Source organism: Choloepus didactylus, chromosome 9, assembly GCF_015220235.1.
Source record: "Choloepus didactylus isolate mChoDid1 chromosome 9, mChoDid1.pri, whole genome shotgun sequence".
In the NCBI taxonomy this organism is placed as follows: domain Eukaryota; kingdom Metazoa; phylum Chordata; class Mammalia; order Pilosa; family Megalonychidae; genus Choloepus; species Choloepus didactylus.
Genome location: NC_051315.1, coordinates 54,008,460 through 54,024,074, shown reverse-complemented (window position 1 = coordinate 54,024,074; position 15,615 = coordinate 54,008,460). Strand labels below are relative to the sequence as shown.

The 15,615-nt window shown below is 36.1% G+C and overlaps 1 protein-coding gene across 7 annotated transcripts in view; it reads left to right on the top strand.

Annotated features, from left to right (window-relative positions):
• The first annotated feature begins 4,947 nt into the window (after positions 1-4,947).
• SCN3A (sodium voltage-gated channel alpha subunit 3) overlaps positions 4,948-15,615 on the top strand; it is a 114,988-nt gene continuing 104,320 nt past the window's right edge. For all 7 annotated transcript variants that reach the window (XM_037849283.1, XM_037849287.1, XM_037849285.1 and 4 more), the window contains exon 1: positions 4,948-5,152. The gene's annotated coding sequence lies outside the window, so the exon portion shown is untranslated. The remainder of the gene's footprint in view (positions 5,153-15,615) is intronic.

The following is a 15,615-nucleotide window of genomic DNA, read 5'->3' as shown; positions in this document are numbered from 1 at the left end:
TTGGAAATTGAGTCATTTACTGTATTTGTTTTGTTATAATAGAACTAAAAATTATTTTAATATTACTGAATGGAAGCACACCTAGTAAATACTATTTTAATGGTTATTATGTCTGGAATATTTGGAGTCCTTGATATAAAAATCATATTGTCTAGCTAGTAGATTTTAACTGGGCAATGATCTTGCTTTTGGGACCAATTTTTATCACATGTAATTTTTGCATTTCTGTACCAATTTTTCTCACTTGCAAAATATGAAAAATATCTATACTTCTCAACTTTTAATGATGTTTTAGAGGAAAAGATGTGATAGATATGAAAGTATTTCATTATCTTTTCATCAAAAGACCATCTAACCCTTTTATTTTTAACCTTGTGGCACCTTACATATTAGGCACTGGGCAAAGGAGGGGTTGTCTCAGTAGTCACCATCAGGAGATTCCAACCTTAAGTGAAATAGAGAGATATAAGGTACAAGAGCATATTGTAAATTGATTTATGCTTATTTAACATGTGAGGCTTCTGGAAGAAGAATGATTCCAGGATCTCTTCAAATAGGATGGATCCACTTTAGATTCAACATAAAAACTGAGGAAACAACTGAGAGATAAATAAGTATACATGACATGGGGATAAATAATATATTTTTAATATCTTAGATTTATTTTTAATGAAATTAAAATTTCATTAAATATGCATTATACAAATATATAATTGTACAAGGTTCAACAGAGCAGAAATGTACAAATTTTAAAAATTCCAAAATATTTCCCCTTTCATTCCCTATCCCCTCCCCAGAGGTGACAACATCATACCCTTTTATTTTTAAAATTTGAAATATAACCAACTTACAAGAAAATGCACAAAACATAAATATTTGTTTTGATGATTTCTTATGAAGTGATTTCCAGTGAACTAGGACTCAGGTCAAGAAATAGGGCCATGCCAGCCCCCAAACCTTCCCCATTCAACCTATCCTTCCCAGAGACTCTACCTCATCTAAAGGGAAACTACTATTCTGATTTCTAATTCTAGAGTTCATTTTACCTGATTTTGACTTTAGTAGTTGGAATAATGTTTTGTTTATGTATGTCAACCTTCTTTTTGCTCAGTCTTATATTTGTGAAATTCATCATGTTTTAGTGGGTATCTGAAGTTCCTTCATTTTCATCTGCATATGATATATTATAGATCAAGAATTTGCCACAATTTCTTTATCCAGTTTCCTATTGATGGACTTTTGTGTTCTTTCTCATTTGGGCTGTTTTAAATAATGCTGCCATGGACATTCTATTACAGATGCACACATTTCTGTCAGGTGTAAACCTCAGGATTAGCTTATAGGGTACACTTATGTTCAGCTTTAATAGATAATGCCAAACTATCTTTCAATGTGGCTGTGCTGATTTACATTCCCATCAGCAGTGTGTAAGAGTTTCTGTAACCCCAAATTTCCACCAACACTTAGTAATGTCAGTCTTTTAAATATTAGCCATTCTGGTGGGTGTAGAGTGTTACCTCACTAATCTACCAGGACAAGAGTGTTCCTCTAAACGCTGTTTAGGAAATAATGGTTTAGGGTACAGGAAAATGTGGCTGGAGTGTGGAAATTTTATCATAGAGTCTACAGATGTTATGCAAAAGCATTATTTGACTGTTAAGCTTATAAAATTGAATAAAGCCAATCAGAGTTATAGCTCCTACTCACAAAGTTTCTGAGGACCTCAAGGAACCAGAGGATGAAACGATGAAAAGGCCAACCCAAAAATCATAAGTGGAGGCTATCAGCCTTTCTCTATTCTGAATTGCCATGATTTATGCAGAAGATGTTTACAAAGTATGGTCAGAGACCACTAAGCTCCAGATATCTTATGTTTGTAGCCAATAACAATTTCACCTAAACCTTCTCATGATCTACTTACTGATGACATAAAAATCAACTGTCATTATGTCTGCAGAAGGAAAGTACAAAGGCTATAATGACATAGCCCTTCTGGTCACTTTTTCCTTTCCTTTTCATTTTTTTTTTCCCTTTTTTCATCTTTACAGTGATAAATCCAACCCACACAAAGAATTTCTTTGGCAGCAAAAAGCAAAGGTCTGCTTGTTGACATTTATTTTTCGTTTTCACTTGGAGAATAAGAAATCAATTATATTCTTGAAAACAATGCAATATTTGTTATAACTTTTAGATTTCTGAAGACCAAACTTAAAATCTCTTACCATGAGGAATATTGTTGCAATAACTATTATTTGTTCTTCTTATTTTGTTCAAACCAGTTCTCATTAAAACGAGGCTCAGAATCACCTAAAGGATCAGCTCTCCCAGGAGATACTACCAGGAAACTCTTTGGATAATACCGATACTCGAAAATGGGTAATAGAATAATATACTACTGATTCTTAACTACTAGTGGAGAAATTAGTATAACGTGCTAATTAGTATGAAGTGATAAGGAATGCCAGCATTACATAGTGGTGAGTAGGGACAATTTAGTTGTGACTAGAGATAAAAGTTAAAAGTCCTTAGAAAATGGAAATCTCTGAAGCAAATATCTAAATTAGTGGAAACTTATATTCCTTTATGCTCCTCCAGCACCTGGTACATATTTGCATTTAGCAGTTATCTTACTCTATGATAATTGCTTGCATGGTGGGATAATATGTGCATGAAATACCAACTGATGTGAACACATTGATGTATTCATTGTTTCCTCATCTATAAAATAGATAAAATAACACCTCACATTGGTGAGGTGATGGTTAAAAGAATATGATATATATATTATTAAGATCAATGTCTGGCACATAGTTCTGAATAAATGTTAGTTATTATTATTATTGAATTTTTTTGCTATTACCTGAGGCTCTTCATTCAACCCCTCCCCCAAATTCTGGCCAGATAAGAAGGCTATCATTGCCCAAGTGAAATAAATTTAAAATGTTTCAGTCTAGGTATAATACAAAACAACTGGAGAGGAAAACTTGTGGCTCTATTTTCCTACTGGCATAGAAAGATCTCCAAACAAAACTCTTTGGGCCTGGCAAGTGAGTCTGTGAGGAAGCAAGTGAGCCAGACCCAGCTGTGGTCTCTGATAAATGCCCCTAGGTACTGTGGCCAGGAAAAGCTCAAGAAGGTAGAAAAGATGAGGAGTCAGAATATCCCAGTGCAGCAGGTATTGTGCCTTATTCTTCGACGGAAGCCCACGGAGCATTTCACACCCCATGGGATGGAAACAGTAGAACAGAGATAACCATGCAGGGTATCTGGGAAGGAGTGGAGGTGGGGGGTAAGCTTAATCAGTTAATTATAGCCCACTGTGCCAGAGTGACCCTGGAAAGTCGCTCCATATTTTTCTCACCACCCCCCCCACACACACACACATGGAAAGAAGCAAAAGGATGAGCTGACAAAACTTGAGATAACATGGTCATGAAAGCGGGATGCTGCTATGCAAATCTGGACAGACTATACTCCTGGGGCCAAATGGGAAGGTAAGTAGATTGGGAGATGTCTTTGTGAGGGACTATGGATGCCAGAGGATCAGACAGGTTTCTACTCCTCCGTGGAGGCCCACATAAAACAGGAAGAGGCTGGGGACCATACTCTGTTTTCTCCATATATGCTAACATTTCTGAATTTAAATGATTTCTGTGGGAAGGGGCTATGGAAGAGGAAAATCATGCACTGGTTTAGTGTGAACCTGAAACGATTAGGAAAAGCCTGAAGTGACTCAGTTTACCTGGAAATGACTAGATTTATTTTTCTTCCATTAGGAAATAATATTTCTTGAGTCCATATCTTGAAAATATGGTATCTGCTATTCGACTTCTCTCTCCTTTAAACTGTAAGCTCCTTGATGACAGGAACTGTGTGCTTTTATCCTTGTCTTTTCAAAGCTAATATAATGCCTAGCATGTACTAAGTTGCTCCATCAATATGAATGCATTAATACATTATAAACACTAATAAAATTATAGCTTGTTTTAAAGTATATAGGAAAAGTCAAATGAAATGAATAGCCTTTTGATTAGCTCTTGAGAAATGTCTTTTAATAACCTGATAAAAGACTTTTATTTTACTTACCTATTTTGAGCTTCTAATGTCCTTAGTAAATGTTGTCTTAAGCATTTTAAAGACTTATAGATAATATAATATTAATAATATATAGCCATTGATTTGAATTATCTCCTTTAAGATAAATTTCAATCATCCCTGGTATCACACACACACATGCCAAAATAATCCAAAAATATAAATTAGCTAGGTTTCAATGAAGTATAGAATTTTTTCCATATTCAAATACTGTTTCTTATAAATGTTTTGCCAGAAAACAACACAAAGAGACTATCAGTGAATATATGTTACACTCTTCTCTAAAGATATGTTAGCCACTGTGAAAATAATTCATCTCATTAAAAGAAAAAATTTCAGAAGACCAGAGCAGGTCACAAGAGAGATTTTACAAACCCTACATGTATAGTGTAAGGTAATCTAAAAACCCAATGTCAAACAGCAATTTGCAGTTTTCTTAGTGGTACAAGTTTACGGGAAAAACAACTTTGTAAATTTACAAAGTTTAGAAAAAAATTTGTGAGACGCAAATAACTGAGTATGCAAAAGAATCTCTTCGTGAACACTTACATGCAGTAGATAAATTAACCTTTTTGTGTCTTGGGAAATTTTACCCCGTATCACCCTCTGTTGTCATCTTGGGGCACGTTGACGGATTAACAATGTTTCCACGAAGATTTACATTCCTCTCTATGACAGAGGATAACGGGAATTTCACTTTTATTCAATTTTGCTTTTGTGCCAGTAGATGGCGCTACCACGTTGAGTGCTGTCAGCCTCAACCCGCCCCCCGCTCCCCCCCCAACCAAGCTGTTTTCTGATATATGTTGGGTACCATAGAGTGACTCTCAGAACAGGAAGCGGAGGCATAAGCAGAGAGGGTTCTGGAAAGGTCTCTTTGTTTTCTTGTCCACAGAGAAAGCAAAAAAAAAATATATATATATATATATATAATTAATTTGTAAACCTCAGTGGCCAAGAATCTAAACAACTGCAGTGGAAGGCACGTTATACCCTAACCATCTTGGATGCTGGGCTTTGTTATGCTGCTGTGATTCCTAAGGCTCTGTTTTATCAGGTAAGCTGGCAAAAATTTAATCAGCTGCATCATAGAATCTAGCCAAGTCCTTTTTCACATTAAAATCATCTTCATCCTGTTTATTTTTAATGTAATGTAATGTAATGTTGTTTTAATGTAAATTAGAGGAACCAAAGGCATCACTTGATGTGTAAACTGCTTACTATTCCTTTATCTTGAAAAGAAAATAGAGTCTCTATCTAGAAATGGTGACTTATGGTACATATTTGGCATACCTGATCTTGTGTTTTTTGAAACACATAGATATTTATGATTCATTGTATTCAGAGAAAATATTTTTATTACATTTAAAGCTAACTTAATGGATTTTCATGGCTGTGCATCATCTATTTAAATGTCCAGTTTATCCAGTATTTTTAAAACATAAACAGACAGTGAAATTGGAACAATCATTCGTGTGCTTTAGTCTTTAATTTAACAGCCTTGGATAGGCCTTGCGTATAGGGAGTGATAAAATATAAAATGTTTGACTGTTTGAAACACATTATCAGTTTTCTCCAAAATAATCTATTTTCATAGAGGGATCAAGATAACCAACACTAACCATTAAAAAGAGGTTTTGCCCTCTAACAATAAAATTATTCCTTTGTGGTCTATAATGTGTTAGGTCTTTTATCTTTTAATATATTGATGTTATATTAAATATTTACCTTTTAAATGATTGATTTTAAAGGGTATTATATCATCTTGATGAATTTTCTCATAAGCTTGATATATTTCTGTTTTTTTTCTGTGTAGATTTAATAACTGGTTAGTATTGTTAATATTAGTTACCAGAAGGAGCCACTTGAATCCACGAAACAATGACTGAATTTATGTATGATCTATATTTTATGTATTTTTATTTAAAATATGTTATAGCACAACCATAAATGTATCATTAATTTAGCAATCACATACTTAGAGAAGAAATTATTGGCAGAAAATCTGGGTATTAATTGAAAGAAGAGTTTTATAAATCATGCGGCCATCAGGGTTTTGTTGTTGTTGTTGTCATTTAAATACAACAGGTGGTGTAATGTAGCTTATGAGGAGAAAGATATAGCCAAAAGTGCTTGCAGGAATTTGAAAGGAAACATTTCATTACGTAGTCTATGTGATAGTGTAATACCCTATGTGAAACAGACTTCTGATTTCCACCTGGGTTACCAGTCAGTACCGGCCAACAGGGCTTCAAAAATAGAACTTGAGGCCTCTGCCTGAAAAGCAACCAAAATTTCTAATAACATGGTAAAAATTCTGATACCTTATTTAATATTTTACACTGAGTAACCATAATATTCGTCCTAAAAATATTTCAAAATAGTGATTGCCTCAGAGGAAAGTTTTGGGTCTTGTAGATTTCAGAAGAAACTCTTACCACAGGATATAAGGAAAACTGTTTCTTTGAAAAGGGTTCCTGGAAATGGATGTTAATTGACTTGAGTGTATTTTGTACACACCATGCTTCTCTACAGGTGACTGAATGTGACTAACTTCATTCTGTGTAAATCCCAGAGCTGGTCTTAATTGAACTGGTTTGCATTCATGAATGGATGTTTGTATTTTGGCACGATTGTTAGCATTTTTTTTTTTTTTAAACTTGTTGCAGTCTCTTAGTTGTTCTGTTTCTATACTGTAGTCAAAATGTGAAAAGTGCACAGAGTTCTTCACAAAATGTGCTTTTTGATAATTTTTAGAAATCAAGTCAATTTTGATCAAATGGTACATCAAACACGTTTGAGTATCTTATTCTTTAGAAGACTCTAATAATAGTGCAGTAGAACAAAAATAAGTTAAGCTCTGAGTGGGAAACCTTAGGTTCTAGTTCAAGTTTTGCTACCAGCTAGCTCTGTGGCCTCAAAAAAGACACCCCGCCTCAGTGAAGTGCGTTTTCCTTGTCTGTAAAAGGGTGGGAATTGGGACCAAAGATATCCAAGGACACTTCTATTTTTAAAATTATGTGATTCTAATTTATTGAGATTTTCACCAGTTGATTTCACAGCTTAACTCTAATCCAAAACATCCTGAACTGTCTCTCACTGGGTTGTATTTTACCTTTAATGGTGCATTAAACATGGGGATAGAGAAACAGAAGTATAGAGATGTTCTAAAGGTCCCTGGCCAGTTCCTTCTATAGTGGAGAGAGTGGGAAGCAGTGCAGAGAAATGGTTAAGAGCATGAGCTTGGCAGATCGAATCCTAGCTCCACTAAATACTTGACAAATTACTTAACTTTCTGAGACTCTAGCTCATCATCTATAAATAAGAATGCTAATGTCTACATTTATTGGATAGAGTCAATGAAATCAGGCCTGTCCTGTACTTAGTACAGGTCTTGGAACATGGTTATGTCCCCCCATCCCACCCCCACCAAAAGGAGTTGGTATCGTTGTTATTGGTGGTGGTGATATAATACCTTCCACCACAACAGGAAAGATGGAAAGATACTGCCAAGAGATTCTGTAGCTGAAAAGTGAATAATTCTCATCCTGGAGCAGTGTCCTTGCTGAAATAACAACAACATCAAAAAGTGTTTCCTGTAAATATTATCAACTAGTGCTAACATCCTGGGCGTTTCTTGGAGAATTTGTAGGACTACCTTCTAGAAGATGTTTCTTTCTGTTCAATAATGTATTATGGTGGACCCTACTTCAAAGGCTTTCTTCTTTTTAACAAAGTAAGGGCATTATTTCACTTGTACCTTAATAGGATAGATCAGAGAAAAGGCCTTTGTGAAGATTCATAAAAGTAATCTAGGTTTCACAAAGTACCAGATTAAAATGCCAAATGATTTCTACTGAGACAGCCAAATTACAGAGTCTAAATCCCAGAAATGTCTGTGTGTGTTGGCTATGTGATTAACTCACAATCTCTCTACTGCTTAAATCATACTCATGGTACAATAAAAGGTGGAAATACAAATTATGCCTGATGGAATTGTTGAAATACCGCAAAATCCCTGTTTTGCTCCAAAGGTCTTCTCGAAGTGCAGCTTCGTGCTCCTGACAGTTGTATGCTATTGGGAGCTTCGAGAGCTAGAGCTGAGATGACCTTTCAGTACCCCAGGCCTTCTAACCCTTCCCTTCAACCACCCTGGGCCACCCTGAACTGACTCAAGTAACTGTGCTGTCAGCTTCATCTTCATGGCAGCCAAGAAGACTTAATGGGCTCATGATTACAGATCTGAGATGGCCGAGAGCTTGGGAGGCTTAAAAATATGAGAGGATGTTTTCCCAATTAGACAAATGCTCTGCTTGGAATAGGCTGTTAGTCCCTCTCCCTTGGCTCCAGGTCACTCTCAGCTCTTGTGTTTCCTTAATTTTAGGGTAGAAGTTAACTGAAAGTGCCCATAGGAATAAGTATATAAAAATATGATTCTTTTTTTCACCAAAGAATGAATATGTGACTAGATGCTGAAATTTCTTTGCATAGGTGGCTGTACTGATTAATGTTTTCTCATTATCATTCATGTATAGGAACATTGTGAACTCATTGAAGGTTGGAAATTAATGTTTCATTTGTCACCTAAAACTAGATTATTCATTCTACCTTAAAATTGATGGTTGTTTTACCAGTTTTCCAAAACTATGAGATTAACTACTTGCCTACCCTGAAATTTAGTTTTAGATATTAACATTCCACTTCTGCACTTTCAGGATCTAGTTTTTTAATTAGTTTTGATTCTAAATTATCTTTGCTTACACTGGAATTTTATCTTTGCTTACACCTTTATGACATTTGAGAAGGAAAAAAGCCAATCATATTGTTCTGTCTTGCAAGTTCACACATTTATTATTGATTAGGAAGCACCTTTTTTACTTAAGCTTTACTTGACAATATTTTTCACTGTAGAGTGAAGTTAACACATTCCTTGTTTCCACTTTAATGGGATGCAACAATTATAGATAACAATTTCAGAACAGAATAGTGCACATTTTGTTTGCTTGATAATGCCACAAAAAAAATAAAATCTTACTCTGTTTATGAGCAAAGACATTGCTTTTTATGTGAGCTACTTGAAAGACACCATCTCTTTGAGTTTCCAAAATTTGAATCTATATCAGGAAAGATAATTAGCCTTAGGAGAAGAATTCTTTAAAATTTATGTGAATATCAATTCAACTGGTTATCATAGGTTTTAGAGTTTGAAGCATTTATTGATTTTTTTTTTTATACTCCACCTCTTTCCTCTGAAGATTTGAAGTGGTAAAGGACATTATGGAAAGAATTTTAAAGAAATTTCTGCCCAAGATATATTAACAGAGAACAATTACAAAGTAACTTGCAGGCAAGTTTACAATATTAAAACACAGTGTCTATAAAACATATGCTAGGTGGTGGTTGTGTAAGGGAATCTTAGGGGGTTGTTTTAGTTCAGAGAAACTTTTTAGAAGTCCGGAGTTATTTTTGTACTAATTGAATTAAGTTTTCATCTTTTTGGAAACTGGATATTGGGAGCCCTTCATGTGATTAAGCTCTGTGCTGAAGCAAAGTGAGAGAAATGATGGGTTCTAAATTATTCAGCAGTAGTTTAATATTGCTTTATTCAATGGGTGAATTCAAATATGGGAAGTCACTCTTTAAATAACTTTGGCCATTTTCTGCCAAGAAGCTCCCTTTTGGGAATTTTAATCTCCTGATATTAAAAATATACATTATTCTTACTCAGGTTGTACAGAACATTTTGTCCTTCTTCTTTCCCATGAGTTCAAACTAGAGTCATTCAGTAAATTCTAATTCTTATTGCTGAAAAATAAGTGGGTCTGGACTAGGACCCAGCATATTTGTGCACGAGATTGAATAGGACAAATTAAACCTCTATTTGAAAACTGGGGCAACTGTTTGTTAGTTTCTTTGTCTCCTTGGTGTTTCTGCTTGTGACATTTATTTTTCTCTTTATAAGTTATTTTTGTTCTAGATTATCTAACCAAAGATGTTCCAAGGTATTCAGAACATTTTTTAAAATAGAATTTATATCATGGTTTGAAAAGACTTTATAGACTCAGTTCCAGAGGAAACACACCCAACTTTCTAGAAGGTCAAAGCAGGTAAAAGAAATGTGTGAAGCCAGTCAGGTTGGGACTGAGGAACTAGAAAGCACATGCTCCTTCTAAAAGTGGAAGCTCCTTCTCAGGGCTAGGAGATTGGTGGATCCAACGATTTCACAAAAGAAACTGAAAATTCCAGATTTTTGATAGAAGCTCCTTCTTTGTTAAATGCTGTCATCTTTATTACAATACTGTATATATCCAACAAAGCATACCTACAGGCAGGATCTAGCCATGGGGCAGTCTGGGTTTTGTTATTTGTTTGTTTTTTGCCAATTCAACACAGGGTTCTTAGTGGTGAGGGAAAATGAACCTCATGGAGATGAAATGGATGGATCAGAGTGATGTATTTAGAGGCTCAGCCACAACTGGCTCTTGGATTTCTTGTCTACTACTCCAGGTTCACCACACATTAGTGGGTGTAGTATGTTATATTCCCACTCCTGCCCTGTTTAGAAACTGTTAAAATTTGTGTTTAAAGCTTAAATTTTAGGGCAAACATATGTCCTGTAGCTATGAAATGGTAAAAATATTATTAATAGGATATATACATATCCTTGAATCCTCTGGTCACAATGTTCTAAAATTTCTTACTATCTGTAATTGTAGTCTAATTATGATCACCAAGTAAATCCTTTCTTAATTATTAAACAATTGTATTAGGCTCTGCTATCAGACTTCATATATTTATACCAAAAATTAAAGCAGATGATTAAATTAGCATTGGAAGAGTAGATAAAAGTGTAATTCACAATCATATTGCATTCTCTTTCATTGATATACAACCTGCATAGTATTGGATAAGAATATAAATCAAATATGTGTACCTGGAATGAGAACTTCTAGGCCAGTAAATGGAAAATCAGAAAGAAAAAGTAAAATGAGGAATGAAAAAAAAAATGAGATTTTTAAAACACTATTAATAAGAATAATAGGAGAAAAAAAAGACCTGAAGGGAAAGAGAGATGCAAGGATACCGAGACAAAACAGAAAGAGGTAAAACAGTGAGCTTATTCAGAGGGTGGCTCACAGCTCTGGCTGCACATTAGAATCACCTGGAAAGCATAAGAAAGAAGAAAGGGAAGCTTATTTCCATCTTAGACCAATTCAGTTAGGTTCTATGGCGCTGGGCCTGCCTATCAGTATTCGTTAAAAGCTCCCCAAGTGTAGTTCAAATATGCAGCTAGGTTTGTGAACAAATTGACTAGAGGAAGGCAGGGAAGAAATAAGGGAAGCTAATGAAAGCATGGCTAGAGAAGTGAAAGAGAAATGACTCAAAATTATTGAAATTATAATTACTAATGAGTGAGCATGTATTAAGTAAATGTATGGTGCAAAACACATAAAAATATAACAAAAGAAACACTCATGTCTGTTTCTCCCTTGGTTGAACAAGTTGATATTTATTCTATTACTTTTTATTTATTTAGGCAGTCATATTTCAAATTGTTAACTTATTACCCTTAACTCTGTTTGAAAGTTGACCCCACTGCTGATTATGGTATATTTTGCAAAATAATATAAAAAGTGTGCATGCTTGGGAATAAGTGTCCATATACTTCAATTTGTACACACAAGATATTCCTTCTTTTTATTCCGTACCTTATAAAGAAATTGCTCCCTTGGGATTTAAGATTAACTAATCAAATAAAATTGTCTATTGTAATGTACTCTTTTTAGAAGTCCAGGTCATTCAGCTGAAAACAAAATGCTTTGATTTTCAATTTTTGAAATTGCAATTATGACAGATTTAGAGGAAAGGCAGATTCTGTAAACTAACAAATTTTTTTTACAGCCAAAATGTATTTTTGGTGGCATTTCTGAGAAGGAATGAATTAACCTAACAGCTAAGTGGAATTAATAATTAATTGCATTTCTTAAAAGTAATTCCATTACTAAGGTGAATCAGCTTTCTCAGCTCTTCACAGAGAGAATTTACTGGGTTAACACCTCCGTTGCTTTTCCATGTTTGTTTCCCACAGTCCTTTCCACAGCTGGGTAGGAGACCTGGTAGCTATTAATAAAACAATGCTCTGAATTCTCCAGAGCAAATTATATCCTAAAATCTTTCTCCTAGAGGAGCATCCTTTAATATGACTACTTAATTATGTTTTCTTCACCATCATCTGTCAACCTGGTCAGTAAAATTATCACATATCAAAAAGATCTGTTAAATCTCAGGATGACGATAACCACATTTTAAACCAGGTGGCTGGTGCTTCAGTGGTAAACAAAATAAATGCACTATTATGTTCAAGGCCACGCTTATGATGGATGTCTCTGTTTGGGTTTCTAAACTGGGTCTGGATCATTTACTTTTAATAAAATTATGTTCTTTTTTTTTCACAAAAGATTTGAGCAGTTTATGAAGGAATTATAAATAATAAGACAGCAAAATATTAACAAGAATGAAAACCTGAGCCATAGAAGGAATGGATGTTTTTGGAAGAAGGGCCACCTTAAATCACTCAGTCAGGGAGTGAATAATCTACTGTTGGCATAACCATTCCCTTTATCAGCATGGTGAGGTCTGTGAGAACTAACTTGATTCTTTCAGGAAAAGAATTCCAACTTGTTATTCAAAAGCATATAGTACATTTTGAAAAAGGAAACAGTAAGGCTTAGGAATAAATGAAAAGTGACAGAGTACAACCAAATCATGATGCAGATCTATGCAAATCAGGACAAAAGAGTTCAAATATGTCACAAAAACAACAAAGTAAGCTATTGTGTATACACTTGGTAGACATGTTTTTACTCTGTAACTTAAAATTATCCTGAGTCATTGTAAAACACATTTTTTTTAAATATCCCATTAAAGTGTACTATAGTGGTGCCAGCTTTTAGATAACACTCTATGAGATCAGTTTAATTATAAAATAATGCACATTTTTTCCAAACATCCATATCCCTCAAGTAAGCTAAACTTCGAAAGTTTTATGCATGACAAAATACTTTCTATTTGTTCTCTTAATTTCTGCCTGAATAAAAATTTTGCAGACTAAATATTTAAGATATGAAAAACGGCACTTGAAGAATGAATGAACTAAATGCCCAATTTTCAACAGGCAATTTTTCCAAATCCCGAATTATCCACATCTTTAAGAAAACAGTTCAGATGGAGTACCTGGTCCCCTGTCAGGGTTCAACAAATGCCAGTTCTGTCCTTCCTACCCTCTTATCCCTTTAACTCATCTTAAGTTTCTCCTCATCTTAAGTTTCTCCTCATGGTTGCTCCCCTCTCTCTAACCCCTCTCTCTACTTGCTAGATCCTCCATCATGGGAAGGGAGAAAACAAACATCCCATCTCAGGCTTCTTGGCTTGCTCTCTTTAGCAGTTTTGTTGCTGCAATCCCTGTCTAAAATAAAATTTACATCACATAAAATTTTCTCTTACCTGTGACACTCTGGCCCTCCATTATCCTCAAAAGAATTGAGAGCTGGACAGCTTCCCTCCTGCCTCTCCATGCAGAGACCTTCCACTCTATGTCCCCTGCTGCAGTAAGTGGCATCATCAACACCTAAATGAGGGCAGTAAATGCAGTCCCTTGCTCTATTTTGGTGTTAGTGATGTGCTTAGCAGCTGAAGGAAAAACACAGACTCTCTGGGTCCTGAATTCAGATCTAGGAAAGACATTTTTCTTTTTTCAAAAGACCCTAATTTTAAGGGCAGTATTTATGTTGTTTAGAAGATTTGGGAAGTTTTCCCCAACAATTTCTTTGAATACTCTTCCTAGACCTTTACCCTTTTCTTCCCCTTCTGGGACACCAATGAGTCTTATATTCGGACGTTTCATATTATCTATCATATCCCTGAGGTCCATTTCGAGTTTTTCAATTTTTTTCCCCATTCTTTCTTTTATGCTTTCATTTTCCATTCTGTCATCTTCCAGGTCACTGATTCGTTGTTCAACTTCCTCTAGTCTTGTACTATGAGTGTCCAGAATGTTTTTAATTTGGTCAACAGTTTCTTTAATTTCCATAAGATCATCCATTTTTTTATTTAGTCTTGCAATGTCTTCTTTATGCTCTTCTAGGGTCTTCTTGATTTCCTTCATATCCCGTACTAGGGTCTCATTGTTCATCTTTAGTTCTTTGAGTAGCTGCTCTAGGTGCTGTGTCTCTTCTGGTCTTTTGATTTGGGTGCTTGGGCTTGGGTTATCCATATCATCTGGTTTTTTCATATGCTTTATAATTTTCTGTTGTTTTTGGCCTCGTGGCATTTGTTGAACTTGATAGGGTTCTTTTAGGGTTTGTAGACCTATTGAAGTCCTTATCTCTAATTTAGTAGATCTACAGCTTCGTGGAGTACACTTTCTCTAACTAACCAGCAGGTGGCGTCCACAAGCCACCTGTTCTCCACAAGCCAGATCTCCCCTGCTTAGCCTTTTTGGTGAGTGGGGGAGTGAGTCTTGTGGGGCCTAATTGGTGTACCAAGCTTGCGTGTGTAGTTGGTGTTGCCTGCCCTGTATGTGGGGCGTGTTTCTGGGCAGTCGGGGAGGGGGGGTGGCCCTAACAATCAAATCTCCCTGATGATCCTAGAGTTTTAAAGCTGCTGCAATAGTCTAATCCTTCAGTTCAGTCCTGCCACAGTTTGTCTCTGCCACTGACCCACAAGTCTTTGGTATTGGCGTATGGCTCCTGAGACTTGCAAGTGGGCCCCTCTTCCAGGCTGTGCACCCCGGGTCCTCTGTTGAGGGATGACTGTGCTATGTCACAGGTGAGTGCCGTCCCCCCAGGGCAGTTCTGGGCTGCTGGGCTGTGTAGGGAGGCTCCCAGTCTGCTCAAATGATGGCTGAATGGGGCTTTGTTAATTCACACTGCTCCACCTTCCCAGCTCTGGGAGATTCAGCTGAGGTTGCAGGGAAGGCTAATGTCCACGCCCAGTTTTGTGGTGTGTGCCTGTTATTTGAAGCACTTCCGTCACACTGGGTTGTCTGTGGCAGCTCTGGGCTATGGGGCTGGCGATGGGCAGGAGTGTTTCCTGTCCACCAGGATGGTGGCTGTGAGCGGACACCCCCCTTTTCTTGGGAAGTTGTGTTGTTTAGTGAATTTTCTCAGCCACTGGATTATTGCCTTTTGTCTCAGAGCTCTCTTAGTTCTGCTCTTGACTTGACGTGCCCAAATTGCAATTCTTTGAAGCTTTCTGTATTGAGCTTCTTAGAGTAATTGTTTTAGAAAAAGCAAAAAGGATTAAAAAAAAAAAAAACGGCCCTCCTCAGAGATCTAATGGGTTATTGAAATGCTAATAGACAAAGCAACCAGGGCCATTAAGGAAAGGTGCACAGGGCAGAGAGATCAGCTTTGCTTCGGGATTTGCATATGCGCCTCAAGGCCTGAGCTCCGCCCTGCCCCTTTCTGTGTTCACCAGAACTCCAAAAATCCTCTGCTTTTATTTTGGAGTTTTCCGTGT